The sequence below is a fragment of the Triticum dicoccoides genome, chromosome 4A (assembly GCF_002162155.2).
Source record: "Triticum dicoccoides isolate Atlit2015 ecotype Zavitan chromosome 4A, WEW_v2.0, whole genome shotgun sequence".
NCBI classification, from domain to species: Eukaryota; Viridiplantae; Streptophyta; class Magnoliopsida; order Poales; family Poaceae; genus Triticum; species Triticum dicoccoides.
Window position 1 is genome coordinate 94700903 of NC_041386.1, and position 14716 is coordinate 94715618.

A 14716-nucleotide genomic window follows, 5' to 3' on the forward strand; every position below is an offset into this window, starting at 1 on the left:
GGGCTGGTGCCCTTGGCCCATATAGGCCAAGGCGCACCCCCTACAGCCCATGTGGCCCCCCGGGGCAGGTGGCCCCACCCGGTGGACCCCCAGGACCCTTCCGGTGGTCCCGGTACAATACCGGTGACCCCGAAACTTGTCCCGATGGCCGAAATAGCACTTCCTATATATAATTCTTTACCTCCGGACCATTCCGGAACTCCTCGTGACGTCCGGGATCTCATCCGGGACTCTGAACAACTTTCGGGTTACCGGATATTAATATCTCTATAACCCTAGCGTCACCAAACCTTAAGTGTGTAGACCCTACGGGTTCGGGAGACATGCAGACATGACCGAGATGACTCTCTGGTCAATAACCAACAGCGGGATCTGGATACCCATGTTGGATCCCACATGTTCCATGATGATCTCATCGGATGAACCACGATGTCAAGGACTTAATCAATCCCGTATACAATTCCCTTTGTCTATCAGTACGATACTTGCCTGAGATTCGATTGTCGGTATCCCGATACCTTGTTCAATCTCGTTACCGGCAAGTCTCTTTTACTCGTTCTGTAATACATCATCCCGTGATCAACTCCTTGATCACATTGTGCACATTATGATGATGTCTTACCGAGTGGGCCCAGAGATACCTCTCCGTTTACACGGAGTGACAAATCCCAGTCTCGATTCGTGCCAACCCAACAGACACTTTCGGAGATACCTGTAATGTACCTTTATAGCCACCCAGTTACGTTGTGACCTTTGGCACACCCAAAGTATTCCTACGGTATCCGGGAGTTGCACAATCTCATGGTCTAAGGAAATGATACTTGACATTAGAAAAGCTTTAGCATACGAACTACATGATCTTGTGCTAGGCTTAGGATTGGGTCTTGTCCATCACATCATTCTCCTAATGATGTGATCCCGTTATCAATGACATCCAGTGTCCATGGTTAGGAAACGTAACCATCTATTGATCAACGAGCTAGTCAACTAGAGGCTTACTAGGGACATGGTGTTGTCTATGTATCCACACATGTATCTGAGTTTCCTATCAATACAATTCTAGCATGGATAATAAAGGATTATCATGAACAAGGAAATATAATAATAATCAATTTATTATTGCCTCTAGGGCATATTTCCAACACGCCCCACGTCCAAGGCAGCAGCGCCCCAGCGCCCAGTTCCAAAAAAACGAGCGCCTCCACGTCGCTCGATCGACTCCCTTCGCTCGTCCGTTTTCTCCCTCCCCACGTCTGATCTCTCTCTCACACCTGGCGCTTGGCCCCACCTCTTCTTTCTTATTTCCCACGAACAGAAACAGCAAAACACACAAGTACACGCATCAGCGCCGCTCCGCGTCCGATCTTCGTGGAAAACCTATCCCAAGCCAACCCCAGGCCCAAGAAATATGTCATATAAATAGCCACGACCTTCCTCGACCAATTCCCTTCGAAACCCGTCGCCAAAACCCAGCATATCGTCTGCTATCATCGTTCCAATCTGGAAGCAGACGCGGCAGTTCATCGCAAGTTTCCAACGCCGGTGAGAGATCCCGATCATCCTCCTTTTTGGGTTTCGACATCTCCTGATCCTTAGACTCTCTTTGACATGGTTTTGCACTCCCTCTCCATCTACAGAAGCCATCCCAACTTCGACGTCTTCTCCGGAGCATCCGGAGCACCGAGGTTCACCGCTTCGTTCCGTCGCCGTTCATCATCGCCGACCATCTCCGACTCCACCACAGGACGAGCCAAACCTCACCGCAGCCTCCGGACACCTCCGCCGCCGCCTGCGACCACCGGAGCCGCCGCCACACTAGAACAGAGCCGCCCTAACGTACGTTCCTGTTCTCTATAAGCGTTCAGTTCATCTGTTCGTTTTAGTAAAAAAACGTTTTGGTTTATTTAGGTCGGTTTAGCTTTTGGTTTATATATGGTTCAGTCGGTTAGATCGAACCGGTTTGCCAACTTTCTGTTTTTAAACGTACGTGCACGTTTCTGTTAAGTCTCGGCCAAGCGACATTTAGTTACAGATCGCTCACCTCCTAGCCCATTAGACTACCTGTTTTGTTTAATTTATTTTATTTTGTTTCTGATTCAAAAAACAAAATAGTTCTGTTTTTAGAAATTCAATACCTTTTATGTTTTAGATCCAATTTGAGTGATTGTTTTTGCGTTGTGTCACAAATTTGTTTAAGTTTATGTTTGTGTATTTAGGTTTCAAATTTGAGTAGTTTAAAATTGAGTTTGTGAAATTTGTTCAAATCACTAATTTGGTCATATTTTGAGTTTTACAAAGTATTTCTGATTGATTCTTTTTGCTACTGTTTTATTATGGTTTTTCCTATCCAGTAGCATATAGTTATTTATTTTTTTAGTTTATTTTAAATTAGGTTTATTGCAGAAACAGTATTGTTTTGCTTATGTAGTTGTTTTAGTCATAGCTAGTGTTTTTAATTTTTTTTAGTTAATTCTTTTTGTAGCTTCTCAATTGTTGTTATATATTTCTGTTAGACTACAGTAGTTAAGTTTTTGTAGTTATCTATTAGTGTTTAGCTACTGTTTTAGTATTTGTTTGTTTAGTTCATAGTGATAGTTGATAATAATAGTTTTATTAGTTTCAAAAGTAAATTATGTTTGCCACTTAAATATATGTTGTTATTGATACTATTATTTAGAAGTAAATTATTTTTCATAACTATTTTAGTATTATTTATTATTGTCTTAGTGCTTTGTTAGTTGTTATAGTTTTTCTAGTGTTAACTAGATAGTTATAGTAGTTTCTATATTAGTTCTTTTTTTGCTAGTTATTAATTTAGTAAATTATTTTCTGTTGTTGCATTAGGATTTATAGTTTCTTTGCTATAGAGAAGTTATTAGAGTAATTTAGTGTTGCTACGAGAGTATTGGTTGATATTGTGTGAGTTGATTTCTCCCTTTTCCTTGAAGTTTTCTTTGGAATTTCATTTGGTTTTCTTTGATTTCATTATTATTTTCTTTATTGCTTTTTGATTGTTATTTTGATTGTTAGAGTTGATTGCTAGAATTGTTGCTTATGTGAATTCAATGTTTGACTATATAGATTTTTCATCGGAGAGTTACGTATAGTGCTATCAAGTGTTCCGAGAGCGTTATTATCTTCATCAAGTATTACCAGGCAAGTTCACTTTGACCATGTTTTCCATACCTTTGTTTATTTGCATGTAGTAGCACCCTTTCAACAATCCCTCCAGTAGTGTTATTGAATCTTGTAGTTGAGTATAATGCATGAGGTAGGAACCCATCTCCCTGTTACCAAACCCGGGATGTTATATATTTTCAATGCTACGCTATAGACTATAGTAGACGGGGTTTGGTACGAGTGCATGAGAGTGGTTTGAAGAAGGAGGACTCTACGTCAATGGCGACAACTTCATGATGGCACCGGCAAGGACTGCATCTTCACGACTCCTCAAGATCTCGAGACTCGAGACAAGAATTCAATACACACTACTGGGTGAAGGATGGTTGACGGGCATCCTGGAGAAACCAGTGGTTGGCCAGGATGCATGGAGAAGTGTCATGACATCTTGCGGAAAGCTTCACCCAGACTCAAAGAGACGGAAGAATACTTCATGCCCGGAAGCTTACCTGTGCAACCGCAAGTCACTATGGGCTATGGCTTGGTTGACCTTAGTGGTGACTCTGGCTGGGACGGTGCTAGCAGATGTAGAACTACGGTAGGATTGGATGAGCACCGGACAGTGGTCAGAGGAACTCTTCGGAAGACCATGTTTCGGTCATCTTGTTCTCAAACACCCTGAGGTGCGGGAACGTAAAAGAGGGATCGAATCTTGCGGGTAAAGTGTACAAACCTCTGCATAGGGTTAAAACCTAATCGATTAGCCGTGTCCCCGGTTATGGACAATTTGAGCCTATGGACTTGGATCTATCTCAGAACTCTCAACACAGGACTGGTAAATTAATTGTGGGTAACTTATGAGGATTTGGGCTATGAGACATCGGTTGGCGGAACCATGTCATGATAGAAAACTCTGTAGTACGGACTCCGAATAATTCCTTGTTGTAGGGAAAATAAAACCAGCTTTTACACAAACAACTCAGACCCAGAGCCACAAAGCCATATTGCATATAGAATAGTTTTATCAATCTGCTTTCTCTTATTGTGATCTTGCTAGTACATTCAATGTACTGACCTACACGGCTGCAACGTATCATGTTGCAGGATTTTTCTTCGATGAGTAAGAGTTACGTCATAGTATTACGGTCTACACTCAACCTGCCGATGGCGTTGATGGGACTCCACACCTGTTTGTTTGTTTCCGCTGTTACTGCTGAGGTATATATCAGTTTTACGTTATTTATACATGTGATTGCACTTTGATATATACATTGATGAACTGTGTGTGCCAGCATACCGATCCAGGGATGGCACAGATACACAGAGGCTTGACCGTCTGAGGTCGGGTCGCTACAGATATGGTATTAGAGCACATGTTGACTGTAGGACGTGACCCTAGAAATCGGAAAGCCCCAGGACAGGAAATCTCAAAAAAAATTATTTTCAAAAAAATATCCCTTACTTCTTATCTTTTCTGATTTTATAAAATACCCTCTCTTACCTCAAATAGTTAGAATATACCCCTTTTCTCTTTTGACCACACGGAGGATCAACTGAAGTCGCTCCAAGAAGGACAAGATATCGGAGAACCAATGACCATTTCAGAGTAAACAAGATTTGACCATGCATTAGAAGATTTGAAGCTACAACAGTTGAAGACTCCGGAGACTCGAAGAATCTGAAGACTCTAAAGATTTATTTGACTTTTAGAAGACCAAACCCCTATTAAATACTTACGTTAGATGCGACGATTTGTGAGTTGTCATTTATTTGATATTTTTCTGACAGCCACTGACGGTGTCCTGGACTAGGGGGTACTCACCACGTCGTCTCCCGATCTGGTAGATTGGGCCGAGGACCCACATGGCCGTATACTCATGGGCCAGTCCGGACAACTGTCGCATACATGGAAGATTCCACAAGACTTGGTGATCAAGAAAAGGACTCCTCCCCACCGGCGTATTCGGCTAGGACTCTTATTATCCTAGACCTCTTGTGCATTATATAAACCGAGACCAGGCTAGTCGATAGATCATATACATACAATCATACCATAGGCTAGCTTCTAGGGTTTAGCCTCTCTGATCTCGTGGTAGATCTACTCTTGTACTACCCATATCATCAATATTAATTAAGCAGGACATATGGTTTTACCTCCATCAAGAGGGCCCGAACCTGGGTAAAACATCGTGTTCCCTGCCTCATGTCACCATCCACCTTAGACGCATAGTTCGGGACCCCCTACCCGAGATCCGCCGGTTTTGACACCGACATTGGTGCTTTCATTGAGAGTTCCGCTGTGTGATCGGCAAAAGGATCGATGGCTCGTCTGTAGGTCAACTGCGATGCTGGCATCTTCGTCGCCGGCTCGACTGGTCACCTTGGCTCGACCGAGGACCGTGCTCCATCTCAGATTGTCATGTTTGGACGAGGGCCTTCATCAACATCAATTCCGATCTCTATCAAGATCATGGAGGAATCATCCATGGAGCTCGGGGGCTCAACGTCAACATTGCCCTTGGGCGACCGTGCTGTTTTTTTAAACAGCAAACTTGTATCCGTTGCCACCACCTCTTAAAGCATCGCTTTGACGATCCCTTTGGTGGAATTGTGCGGAATTGAGTCTACAACAACCCTGGAAAATTTTTGTCGAGTTCCGACGGAGGAATCTCTGACAATCTACGATATACCAGAGCCCTGTCAAATCTGGACGGGAATCTGGACGAGTTTAGGGCGTGGTCTCCAGAGCCCAGCTCGGAGGTCCTTTGGAAGATCCAACCTTTCATCTACTGCGGAAATCCCATATCTACCACCCCTCCAAATTTCAGCTTGATCCAACGGTTCAAACTCCGGGAAACTTCCTATGAATGGACCAATTTTCGGATCTGTTTTCTGCGCGAATACAGATCCGACCCAAATTCATGTTTGGTTATGAACGTGATATTGGACAACCTTTTTTAAGGAATTTTCTTCTATGGTATTGCGCGTTGTTTTTAAACACGTACCCATAAAAATTTTAAGCCTCCTTCGAGGTAATCTTCACCATCACGCTGGTGTCAAACCAGTCCGACTGTATTGCTCCACGGCTGCCGACCTGCGCTAGACACGTCGCCGCTTTATTGAGACGAGCTCAATTCTTTCGATCATCATCTCGGCAAGCCGAACAAGAGTTCGGCATCGCGAAGGATAAATCATCACCAACATCGCCGCCCCACGGATTACACGGAGCGGGAACACAGGCATCGTCGCATGGTCACTTTATCAAACCGACATTGTCCGCGTCACAAGTTATGACCCGCGTCGGCATGGCCGCACTGTTGCTTCTTCAAGCTGATGTTCATCACGCCGAACTGCTTCAACATCCCGGCTGACACGGCAGCTGCAACGTCTCCTTACCGACCTGCTCCGTCTCCTCGGCTAGACCATCTCTTCATCAACTTACTTTGGAGACTTCGGCGTCACCAGCCGACCAGCTTCATCGCATTAGCTGGACCACGGGCTTTTCTTCGGCGAGCCAACCTTTGCTAGCATCGCCAGGCCATCGCTTTATCACCCATCAGGCAATGGGTGTGCGGATCGATTCCCGATTTTGGGAGTCGCTTTTCTTTGGATTGCTACAACAAATAAACCAGGTGCTATTAATCCTAGTATTTTTTGCTTGTTTGGGTTTATTTTTCCCAAGGAATTATTACTCTGATTTGTCCATCATCTGTACACAGGTCTATCAAATGATGGCCGCATTAACGATGGTCGCATGGTGGTTCGGTCAGTTTCCGTACATAGTCCGGTGAATGCCGCATCCGGAACTCGGACCGACCTGTGAATTCAGGCTTTGCCACGCCTTTACCGCATCACGCTGACGCCCTGCATCGACATTGACTTCGGCGCCAGGCCATATTTATTTTATTACTCACTTTGCATAAATTATTTATTATGCGATGATTTTTTTAATTATTATTATTACTATTATCTCCGGTTTGCACTATTTTTTGTGCACAGGAAAATGATCCGGGGACTTCATCGTCACTCTTCCAGTCTGCGTTGACCGTGCTATGTCACCACTTCGGCATGTCGATCTCTCCGCTCCGCCACCTCAGGGCCGGCTTGGGGGATGGAACCTTGTCCCGCATCAAGCTCGGACCGCGTCATCAATGCCGAACACATTAACCAGCTAAGTCACTTTCATGCTCAAAGTTTTAATTTTTAACTTGTGTTCAATTCGACCAAGCATTATACTTTTTTGGAAAAAAGTTGCTTGTAAAAAATTTCCTTGTCCAAACCTTGTTTGTGACACACATATTCAAATACCCCGTTTACTTGGGGGCTTCCTTTATGAAGCTTTTCCTCTTGCATATGATTATACTTGTACGGCTTCGTTCCTTGTTCATGTATTACGCTATAATATGCACCATATTGACTTGAGCGATTTGCAAGCTGGGTTGCCTAGCTCCTGTGCTTACCCCTACGTTCCCAATTGTTCGGCTAGGGAGTAAAGGGAGCACCTCTGCGATTGTCACGACCGGGTCCTCCAAGCTCTGACCTCAGACTGGGTGAAGCCGAAAGCTAGCGCTCTTATTATTTTCAATCATGGTCGGCACACAACGGAACTCATGAGTACAAAAAATCTATTGCACAAGTCTCATAGCAATACTGAGCACCGAAGAAAGGTATCGGTGGGGGTACTATTTTCTTCGAAGATGCTTCTTACACTTTGTCTGTAATATAGCATAAGTTCCCTGAGCGCGCTTTGTCTATTACAGCCTTATGGCCTGGTTGCCTGGTTATCGGAAACACTGTCGATATTCTCGACAGGTGGAGTACATAACACTTTTCGGTCCTTAACCAAAGAGGGAGAAGCCGACGGTCGGTTAAGACGCGTTTAAAGTTTGGTTGAACAAAGATATGATATAAGTACTTCGGTACATATAATCATTATACATAAAATTCTGTTACCCAAGTCACTTGGGGGCTCTTAAAATCTATATATGAGCTGTAAATGTGTTTTCTTCTTGGTCGTTGTCAAAACACGACAGAAGCACTCTTTTTTCCAAGACCAATTTTCGGATTGGCACCGAACACTTGATCTTGTTCGGACGTCAAGTTTTTATTAACGTTTTTTGGTTTTCCAAGATTATGGCACTTTTAAACTATTTGTGTGTTTTCAGCACAAGTCTCGCAGTGCAATGCCGGACACCTTTATAGATTCGGCAAAAATATTCTCGGATATTGCTATATATGCATCGGTTTCGAATTGTGTCTTCGGTCAATAGTTGGGTTGCCCGGCTCCTGCACTTGCTTCCTATGTTCCGCTTTGTTCGGCTAGGCGTGCAAAGGGAGAACCACTGCGATTGTGCTTCCAGCTCACACGGTTAAGCACCTCAGTGGAGAAAGCCGAAAACTGACTGTCACAATAAGCATAAATTGGTCAGCGATCCCATGACTATGTTAAATGACGGGCCACTCATAACAATGGCCGATGTGTTTACGGCTTGACCTCGACTGTCGCCGAAACCGGGGGCTATTAACTGGCCTCCCAAACTAAATCCTCGATATTTTGCTCTTACATTAGAGCTGAGGTTTCATGATCATGCTTAGCATGACAACCCAAAGAAAGGAACCGATAGCGGGACTATTTTCTCTGGAAGACATTTCTTATGTTAAACAGTAATATAACATATCTCTCTGCGTACCTTTGTTTATAAAACCGTATGGCCAGATTCCCTTGTTTGTCGTAAATCTTTGCCCTCATAAAGGCTTTATAAAGTAGGACAAACACTCCTCGGCTACTAGCCGAGGAGGTGGAAGCCGATGGTCGGTCAACAAAGTTTTGTACAATGCGGATCTGAGCATTAATGATGTAAAGTACTTGGATACATAGAGTCATTACACATAATTTGTGATTTTACTACGGATATCGATCCTTAATTTGGCCACCCGTGCCCGCATTAAGGCTCGGGGGCTACTGGGCTTCGGGCTTATTATATTTACAAATATTAAAGGGGTACATCGATCCCCTGATCTGGTGTTGCCACCCGACCAGTGTCTCGGGGGCTACTGCATTGCATGTCCAATGCAGAAAATTTTATGTGCAATATAGTTTCCGAGGAGATTTTGATCCTCAGGTTGGTAGGCTGCACCCAACCTGAGTCTTGAGGACTGAGCACACCGCTTTTAGTGTCCCGAAGTATTCTGCCGAGCTAGGACTTTATCCTCAGACCGATTTTGCAAATTAACCTGAGTCTCAGCGGCTACTGGGATCAGCGGTCTTACGTCATCCTTCAGGTGCATCTCGGGTTTTAGACCGATACACACCTTGAGGGCTACTGATTATATATCTTCGCAGAGAATAAATTGCACCAATAAAAAATATTGACAAAAAATCGGCCCACAGTAGGGGTGGTGCACCACCTCGGAAGCAGTCCGGCATAAAGCTTGGGCGCTAGTGGCTGGCTCCATAGAGGGCATTTTCGGCATTAAGCTCAGCTAAACTCCTTCAACTTTTTTGGACCAAGATGATCTATGACATCTTGGATATAGTCTGGCGTTGGAGCTTGGACATAGTCCAGCGTTGGAGCTTGGACACAGTCCGGCGTTGGAGCTCGGATACATTTTGGCGTTGGAGCTCGGAAGTAGTTCGACATTGGTGCTCGGCTGCAAAAAATACCTCGAATGCAGTCTGGCGTTAGAGCTCGAATGCAAGAGGAAACTGCCTCCCGGGAACAACTTCAAACCTGAGGTGTGGCATAAAAATAACAAGGCATTGATAAAGGCCAGAAACTTAAAGGGGCTCCTCGGATACCCGACGTGTAAGCTCGTCGAATGCATTTCGGCGATCCTCAAGATCAAAGATTTGTTGAACTAGTTTTCAAGACCGACAACCGAAGATGAAGAACAGTTCGGAAGAATCGAGGAGCATCCCTAACTTGAAGACCGGTTCAGGGGGCTACTGATGGTGTCTTGGACTAGGGGGTACTCACCACATCGTCTCCCGATCTGTTAGATTGGGCCGAGGACCCACATGGCCGTATACTCATGGGCCAGTCCGGACAACTGCCGCATATATGGAAGATTCCACAAGACTTGGTGATCAAGAAAAGGACTCCTCACCACCGGCGTATTCGGCTAGGAATCTTGTTATCCTAGGCCTCTGGTGCATTATATAAACCGAGGCCAGGCTAGTCGATAGATCATATACATATAATCACACCATAGGCTAGCTTCTAGGGTTTAGCCTCTCTGATCTCGTGGTAGATCTACTCTTGTACTACCCATATCATCAATATTAATCAAGTAGGACGTAGGGTTTTACCTCCATCAAGAGGGCCCAAACCTGGGTAAATCATCATGTTCCCTGCCTCCTGTTACCATCCGCCTTAGACGCATAGTTCGGGACCCCCTACCCGAGATCCGCCGGTTTTGACACCGACAGCCACAAATAAAACCCATTTTCAAAACTATTGTTTGTATTGTGTGTGTCCCTCCTCACCTCTCTCTTATCTCATCCTAAAACCCTTGGACCCAGTAGATGATGAATGAAGTTGGACTGGTATTCTCTGGACCGAAAACCCAGCCAGAAGCAGAGCTATGGATTCAGAACATGGAGAATCACTTCGGGAGCAATTTGATTTCAAGGAAGAATGAGGTATCGTACGCTCCTCAGTACTTTGAAGGAAGTGTTGCAACATGGTGGCAGATGCATCAAGCTATACAGGGATGGAATGGAGCAAGGACTTGGGAAGAATTCAAGAAGACTCTGACAAGATCTGGTCTTATCCGGAAGCACCATGATACCCCAAGAAATAAACCTTGTGCCTCCAAGATTTGCGGAGAAATAGGACACACCCAGGAGAAACACAAGGATGGATGCCCTCATTGTGAGGAGAAACACCCAGCTAAGGAATGCCCAACTAGTCAGGTGACTTGTTTCTCGTGTGAAGGAACCACCCACTACCCAGCTCAGTGTCACATTTACCCCACGGTGTAACAAACTATTCAGAAGCAGGAAGAAGGAATGAAAGAAGCCCTTCAAGAAGTTATGAAAGAACCTGTGATTAAGGAAAGTGTTGAAGACCCTGATGGAGAAAGCCTCAACAGATTTTACTCCAATGCATGTTATTCATGTGGAGAAGAAGGACATTTTTCACAGTATTGCACCAAGGAAAGAAAAGAGTATCTGGGATACTTCCCGATAGAAGCAGTGGAGTTTGATCCACAGGGAATAGAACGTTTGATCAGAACGAAGAAAACCAGGAAGAGAAAACAAAGACACCCTTAGAACAACCCAATTTCTGCAAAGAGGGACAAGAGTCATATTACCTGTTTTGAATGTAAGGACATCGGGCATTATGCCAATGATTGTCTCGAAAGGAAGCAATGAACTCAAGGAGCAGGCACCATCACCAAGAAGCCTCGAGACATGCCGGAAGTTATTTGTTTTTGTTGCAAGGAAGCAGGACATTTTGCTAGGGATTGTAAAAATCATGAGAAAGCTGGAGCTGAGTAGTGGAGATGTTGATATCAGTAATAAGGGTAGTATGGAAACCACTTTTTCATGAGAATGCGGGGTTGAGTTATGTAATAGATTACTCAGAGATTGTAATAATTCATGACTCAATAAATTTGATATGTCGTATGCCGAAAGGCTTTAAGGAGTTGTTATGTTTTATCTTGGAAATTAATATTATGGGTGAACATGGAAGAAAATGAGTTGTGATGCATAAACTGGATGTTGGAAATTGAGTTTGAAGTTTTGTTTGGATGATATGAATGTGTACCCAAGGATATATGTACCTTATTCTGAGCACCATTTTTGTTTTACAACTGCAGATGACGACCCTTTATGAGTCTTTCCTTAAGGGCCCGGAAACGATCATGACCCTCATAAGTGATCATGATTACCCGAAGATCCTGAAGGACATGATGAAGCATATTCACCTTGAAGGAGATGCAGTCTACAAAGGCTACCCCTTCATGCAAAAGGGAGTGGAACTTTGGTATGTGGAGGTACACCTCCACCGTATGAAAGGAGTTTGCCCAACGACGATGGGCAGTACTTTTTCATCTCACGTGTACCACAAGCAACTTTCTTCGACGCTGTTCGTGAAGCAGCCATGGAAGCCATATGCCAGATCGGAGAAATACTTGAAGCAAGACTCCGTTATACTCAGGAATACCTAAGAGAAGTGCATGCAGAGATGATGGAGATGAAGCTCAAGGCCACCACGATGAAACAGAAGATTGAAGATTTCAAGGAGCACATCGCACAATTCCAGTGGGACTGAAGGATCCTCAAGGAGGAAAAATGAATATAGTGGGAATTAATGCTTGACCATACCAAACCATGTGGATGGCGGCATTTGTAATGAAGTACCTTTTTGGAATTTGGATTTACGAAAAATGGTTAAGGATGTAATAAAGATTTGATATGAAAATAATATGATTTATGGATGAACTAGTGCATTTCATTTTAAGTGTGGTAGTACTCTGTAAAGCCACAGGATCAATGAAGAAAGAAATGTGTTATTCATGACGGTCCATAGAAGGGAGCTGGACCAAATAAATTGGAGTTTTGTATGATCGTCACCACAAGGGTATGAAGGAAGAAGTACTATTGGATTTAAAGGAGATGTAATGTTGGAATATGGAATGATAATCCTCAGAAGGATGAGTTAAACTGGTACAAGAGTTGAAGTGGGCCATAACCCACAGGCCCAGGAGCTAGTTAATAAGATGCAAGCACACTCTTGCTGAAGGAAGATATTTCGAAAGAAAACTCTGAGTTAATCTGCCGACAATTTTTTTGGAGGATACGAAAACCCAAGAGTTGTGAAGAAATGTTAGATGTCTTGTTCAGCTTGCAGAAACAATGGATTTATTCGAACTCAGTTCGTCGACAAGAGAAATTCTGCAATGCTTGTGAGTATGCCCAAGTGTTAGAATACGTGATTCGATGTCTGCATAGGTAGTAATGGTTCAAGTATGGGATGGATTGGCCCCCATACCGAAGACTTCTATCATGAACTATCATATGTTGATGGAAAATCAAAGAGACTTGAAAACCTTAGAAGAGTGTCGACACGATAAGCCAAAACCATAGAATGGTAGGACGATTGATCCATGTACCAGGCACCCGTTGCCAATCGTAGGATATACGGTGAGATTTAACCAAACCCATTTTTCTGCAGGAGAAACCATACATGGTTGACCACCATGAGAATTCCGATAGTTTCTTAGTATTGACGACAGACATGTAAAATATGAAGACTCACTATTCGGAAGAACCTCACCAGGATTGAGAGGACACAAGACTTTGAGAAAAAGCTCATGCCCCGACCGGGAGAGCACCAGTGAAAGAGTTATTCCGGAGAATATGAGAAGACCGACACCGTCAACCGAAAGGATGAAGTACATGAGTTATGTTGGAAGTGTAAGCATGTTTCTAAGTGTGGTAGCACACTAGACCATACCGATCAATAGATTTGCTAGAAGACCCCCAAACCCTAACCTTTTCTTGCTAGCCTCTTCGAATCTCGAGGACGAGATTCATTTTAAGTGCGGTAGGTTTGTAACATCCCAAAATACTAAATTTTGGAATATTATATTAAATAAATAGTTTTGATTGTTTATTTGATTGTGGTGTGGTTGCTTGTGTGAAATTTGGAACTTTTTGAAAGTTGAATGAGAGGGAATGAAATGACTTTCCCAAACTTTCTCTTTACATTTATGATCTCCATGAATTCAAATTCATTTCATCACAAAACCCTAGAGTGAAGATGATATGACTCTTCCATTTAAATAAATGAAAAGGGTTTTGAAAAGATTTGAATTCCATTTGGAAATATTTCAAATTCACAAACTTTATGCAACTCAATGATTTTCATGAGAGAAGATAAAATGACTTCTTCAAATTATATGAAATATGAGTTGGAAGTTTAAAGGAATCAAATTGAAAGGCCAGTTGAAATTATTTTGAAACCCACTTTCAAATTGGAGTTATTTGGTTTTATTGAAATTATTTTTCTCCAAAAATATAATATATGGAAAATAGGGTAAAATGATTCCCTACAATAGAAAAATGGATTTGAAATCATTTTTGGTATTTTAAAATATATTTATTTGGTTTTAAATGAACCATTAGCACTGTTTGCATTACTTGAATTTTTGTGGATTTTATTTGTCTTTGAAAAATAGTTCATGTTGTAGAATTTACTTTTATGAAGATTTTGGTATATGTTATGCCTATAGAGTTGTGTTTTTTTAGTTCTTCAATGTTTCAAAAAAAAGAAAAAATGTTTCAAAAAACAGACCCTGCCAGGCCACCAGGCCAGCTGGCCCAGCCCCAGTGTGGCCAGCCTCCAGGCAGCAACGCTAGCCACCGCCCCATGTCCAAGGCAGCAACGCCCCATCGCCCACGTTCCAAAAAAATGAGCGCCTCCACGTCGCTCGATCGACTCCCTTCGCTCGTCCGTTTTCTCCGTCCCCACGCCCGATCTCTCTCTCACACCTGGCGCTTGGCCCCACCTCTTCTTTCTTATTTCCCACAAACAGAAACAGCAAAACACATGCGTACACGCATCAACGCCGCTCCGCGTCCGAT